The 5,494-nt window shown below is 35.5% G+C and overlaps 1 pseudogene across 1 annotated transcript; it reads right to left on the bottom strand.

Annotated features, from left to right (window-relative positions):
- Nucleotides 1-3,225: 3,225 nt before the first annotated feature.
- Nucleotides 3,226-4,148, bottom strand: LOC144572436 (thaumatin-like protein 1 pseudogene; annotated as a pseudogene). Its single transcript, XR_013517730.1, has one exon. The product of XR_013517730.1 is annotated as a thaumatin-like protein 1 pseudogene (transcript).
- Nucleotides 4,149-5,494: the final 1,346 nt, after the last annotated feature.

The following is a 5,494-nucleotide window of genomic DNA, read 5'->3' as shown; positions in this document are numbered from 1 at the left end:
GTTTGTACGTGCTGTGTGATTATATATATTGAGCCAATTGAATTAGCATTAAAACATTATCGAGCTAATTTTTTGTTCAGATTTCACTGGCACATATATATATATATACACACACTGCATGGAATAAAATAATTTGAGCAGGACGCATTTAGATCTACCTTTGCCAAATCAACAAGTTTAATGTCTCTTTTAATCTTTATCCAAAAGGTGGTTCTTTTTAAGCAAAGCAAACTTCAGTTCCTATATATTAATTCTTAAAATAAAAATATGAAATTAGACCTTTTATTCTAGCAGATACCTTATTTTCATGAGAACTGTCTGATGAGATAGATCCAGACATCCAGTGGTACTATATATAATAAGCATTGGAGCAGAACCACGTAATCCTAATCCTTTTTAACCTTTTAAAAAAATAAATTCTAATCCTTTTTAGTCTAAGTACATAATTTTAAATTGGTAAATATTTCCAAATTATATCCCCCAAACCTCCCGTCAAATCAAGCCTGCTTGTTTGTTGTGATTTAGTCAATCAGTCAACAGTCAAACGAAATCGTGGCGCTAGCTCTAAGCCCCCAAGTCAAACACTTAAAATGTAAAAAGATATAATATGAGGTGAATTTTGAATTTGAGTTATTTCATAATCTAATGAACAAACTTTAACTATTAAATAACAAATAAACATTTTAGTTTTTATAAGTTTTATAAGAAAGACTAAACTATATAAAAACTTAAAAGAAAACAAATTCAATTAAATTATAATATACACAGTTAAAATAATTAGAATTATGGAGATGGCTTAGTTACTTTTAGATTACACTAAAATCTGCTCTTGAGAATAAGCTACCAAACAAAAAGAAACCCATACATTGGAAGGAGTCCGTATCCTCTGAGGTACCTGACTCAATACAGTTAGATCTCCTGCAGTCCTAATCTATCGATTGAAATTTAGTGTCTATTTAGAATATTTTAGATATAGAGGTTTGTTTTAAAATTTGTATCAAATTAAATCTGACAACTGAGATCTAATTGTACTCAGTCAGGTATTGCACTGGATATGAATTCATATTTAATTCAGAGGACTGCAAAGTAGCTCTAGTCAATGAATATCAGATCTACTTTAGATTCTTTGTTGCGCTTCAATACCGTTCGATCTGCTTTAAGATCTATGTGTTTTCCTTTAATGTACGCTCTCACATCAATTTTTGTGCGTATATATTTTAAAGCAGATCAAACGGTCCTGAATCCATGCATTGAACCCAAAAGTAAGTCTAGTGCCCATCGCCCATCGGACACCTCTTCCCCATAAACAAACACGGTTCTTCTTTGACTAGTACATATTCTCCCTTCCTACGAGAAGTAATAGGAGAAGCAGGTGACGCGTCGAGAGATAGTGACACAGAGAGGGAGCAGGTGGGGCAAAGTTGTTCAGATGCGCGAGAGATGGCGGAGTTCCGCATGGCGGCGTGGGAGAAGATGAATTTGCGAGCTCAAGAGCAAGCAGGTGGCTGCATTCAAGATGAATTAAACTTTGGAATAAATCAAATTTGTTTTCTTCAGCTCCGTTAATTGGTGCTATTGGTTTAATCAGTTTTGATGAAATCAGACGATATCGTTGTCGATCCATTGAATTAAATTTAGATTTGATGGATGTCAGATCCACCCTGCTCTTTTGAGATACCATTTCATAATTCAATGCACCATTCTAAGATGAAAACACAAAATCCTCCTACAGAAGTGGTATGTGTGTTCGTATTGATGAACGTTTGTGTTGAGCAAATTAGTAGCTAGCAAAAAGTTGATATGATGGTGTATATGGATCCACATTCTTCTTCTCAACTAGTTTTCATGGAATACATTTACTTTTTAGGACTTCTTTTTTTCTTTTTTGTTGTGAGGAGAGTAGGTTTGATGGACATAAGACTTACTTTGGGTTTGACGGCTCTAATTAATTTTGTCCGATTCACTTTACGATCCGTGTGCTTTGCTTAAAATCTTTGCAAGTCTGTTTCAATTTTCGTATGCACGGATCGTAAAGTGAATCAGATGGACTTGGAGCTCATCCGATGCCCATCAAACCTACTCCGTTCTATTTATTGACCCCATTTATATTATTACAATTTTCTTAGTGTAATTGGTAGAATATTGAATTAGAGAAAAGGTAATGTCCCCCGGGCTACAGTCCCCCGAAAATCCCCGTGTATAAAAGCCTTTCCTTTTAGCTTAGTTCTGACGCGCTTTCAACTGCCACAACTGCCATAATTTCAAGTACAATATGTATGTTTACATGATAATATGTGTATGTTTACAGAATAATATATGTATGTTCATAGGATAATATGTGTATGTTCACAGAAGGTGGTCCCCAACAGCTGTCACGCGTTTTCAACAGCTGTCACGCGTTTTTAACAGCTTTCACGCATTTTCATCTGGGACCACGCGGTTTCATCTGCAGAACATCCATTGAACTTGTTTATAGGATTGTTTTCATAGTATTACAAGATCTAATGAACTTGTTTATAAGATTAGTGTAAAAAGTCTGGGAATTTTCAGGGGACTGAGGGCCGGGGACTGTTAGCTGCTTCCTAAAACTGTTCGACTTCTAGACTGAAAAAGGGAAAAATAAAAGGAAGTTTGTTTTAGTCTGTCCTTAAAATGAAAAGTAGAAAACACCGAAATTTGAGAAGGAAAAAAAACACCTAACTAGATTTATCTTTCGTAATAGAACTTGAAAATAAATTATAAAACCTTTAAATAATAAATCCTAAATTGAATGAATCTGACTCTCTACCCTGGTCCTCAACATATATAGCCCAATATGATCTGTCATTAGTGAAATCTGCATTGCTTTTACGCAATGGCAGTTCTTTATATTTCAATGGGAGCAAATGGGTGGGAGGGAGAGGGAGAAAAAATTTGAATATGTGAAATAATTTGTTCTATGATTTTGATCAAAAGGTATAGACATTTTATAAAAGGATCGTTAACTTTTTTATCAGACGTCCAGGGTCGAGTTTCCTTGAACAGATGTATAAGTTTCAATTTATATATTAATACAAAAAATATTGAGGTAGAAAATTTGGTTTCATATATATGTGACATCATCAGAAACTATATGAATCACAGCAGATTTGTTTCCATAGTATGTGTCTAATCTGCCCACAGGTTGAGAAAAACAATGGGAAAAACAAAACAAAGAAACTTAATTTGCATCCAGTCGTGCAATGATTTCAAAGCCCCCCAAAAGGACGAAGTCTCATTCAATAAATCCTGCTTTTAGATAGCACTCATATCTCACACAAGTGCACTGCATAAGACTTCTTTAGACATGGTTACATGATTACATCAACATATAAAATCTTATTAATGCAACATAACAACTTAATTAATTAGCTAGACATATTATCATCGTTCGAGCCGGCTACTTGTTGTAGCTTCACCGGGCAAAACACGACTTGGTAATTGGTTCCGCCTGGACAAGTGAACGTGCTTGTCGGATCGTCCTTTGGATAGCTATAAGCCTGGGGACAGAGGTTCTTGAAGAACTGCGAGTACCTAGTGGGCCCGCAACTGCCCGTGTTGCAACAATACTCGTTTGTCTTGAAAACCTGACACGCGTTCAAGCAGTACCCCCCGGTGGTCTTCAACTCATTCGGGCATTTTGAATTCACATCAGCTGAGCAGTGTGCACCAACACTGCTACATCCCGAGGCAGGGACAAAGTTCATCGGTATGTTAAAACCATCTATCAATGAGATATCGTAGAAGTCTAAATTGTTCCATTGGTTGAGTGCGAACTCCGCTAGTGTATTTGGTGGGACCCCGTAGCCAGTGCAAGCTAGCTTGCCGCAGTCACCTGTTTGGCATTTGCCGTGGCCCTGAGAGTCAAATGAGCAACCTGTGCGGCCCCATATTCGACCACCGGCTGTGCCGGGTGCCACATTTAGAGTCCATGTTTCGCCAGAGTTTAGCATCCTACCGCCGCCTGGTGAAGCAGCTGCCCAGATGGTAAAGGAGCATTTGTTGATGACGGTGAAAGTGGCGGCATTGGCTAGCGCAAAGAGGAGGCATGAGGAGATGAGAAGAGGAAGGAGTGCTGAATAGGCCATTATTGGTTTGTGCTTTGGTGCTTGAAGGTAATGTTGCTGGGTCATGTATAAATAATGTCTCGTAGGTTGCTTTAGGTTGTTTTTTTTTATAATATTTGAATATAGAATGCTATATATCTTATCTTGACATGTAGATCGATTCGGCCTAATCACTACTTCACTAGGCCGCCATGGTCCACTTGCCAATTTCCCTGAGTGTGCTTGAACAAATTGATATAAAAGAGTAGAAAAAAAAAAATACAATAATTAATTTTACTTGGAACTTGATCGGTTTAATTTCTTAATTTCTATTAGCATGCATAAAACGGAGATCAAGGTTTTGAAATCATCTTCAGTGACATGTATTTAGTTGTTGTTTTTTTATATAATATAATTTAAAGTTAAAATCCATTAATTAAATCAAGAAGGGATGTATACATAGCGGCCCTCGTAATTCGTCAGCAGGATAGTAAGGCAAGGCCTTTTAATCTTAGTTAATGTTATGGACAAGTCTCGAGAGTTCATAACAAAAAAATTAATTAAGATCAGCTGTTGTCAAATTAAAAAAATATGTATATAAATATTGTAATGAATAAATCCAGAAGAAATTACAGGAAAAAAATGTTTAAATAATATTATTATTTTCCCAATAATTATTATAAATCAATAATCACAATCAGATATTAATTTTAGGTCTTGACTCATATTTTATAATAAATTCAAATATATATATTAGTGGATTATTAGATCCGTGCTCACTATAGCAAGAAAGGCAGAGACCAGTGTTGTAAATAACGGTATGCGTTCATCGGACAGACAAAGTACCATTAAGCGATTAATCGGGAATAATCAATAATAATCAGCTATAATCGAAAATAATCGACCGATTAGTCTAGAAAATCTGCAACGGTTTGATTGCCGTCAATGACTAATCGGCCGATTAATCAGTCTAAATGGATGTTTTTAACAACACTGGCAGAGACTTATGATCTTTAAGTTTTTTTCTCCACCACATAATCCCAGCTTTGTTTTACAATCAAGATGGAATGGATTCTCGTAAGTTTGATTGATGTAATTTCTGACAGATCTTTATTGACATTAGTTAGGGTGTTTTATTTAAAAAATGATAGATGTTTCTTTCAGCTAATCCTTCTCAGCATAAGCTAAGCTAAGGTGCTTTTAATGACTGGTTTGAATATGGATTGCGTGTTTCCAACTTATTCTTCCGATTTCTGTTCTTCTTCTTATTATTATTTTTTAATTGGAAGACTTAATGACAGAAGTCCATTCACATATTAAAAAATATTGAAGTGTACCGAACTCTTTAATCAAAATACAAAAAATAATAACAAATGGCCCATGATCCATGGACCCAATAAAGGAATACATAATTGAGAGAGACTCTGAGA

Source organism: Carex rostrata, chromosome 20 (genome assembly GCF_964058835.1).
Source record: "Carex rostrata chromosome 20, lpCarRost1.2, whole genome shotgun sequence".
In the NCBI taxonomy this organism is placed as follows: Eukaryota; Viridiplantae; Streptophyta; class Magnoliopsida; order Poales; family Cyperaceae; genus Carex; species Carex rostrata.
The sequence above is the reverse complement of the archived record's forward strand: the minus strand, read 5'-3'. Positions and strand labels throughout refer to the sequence as shown.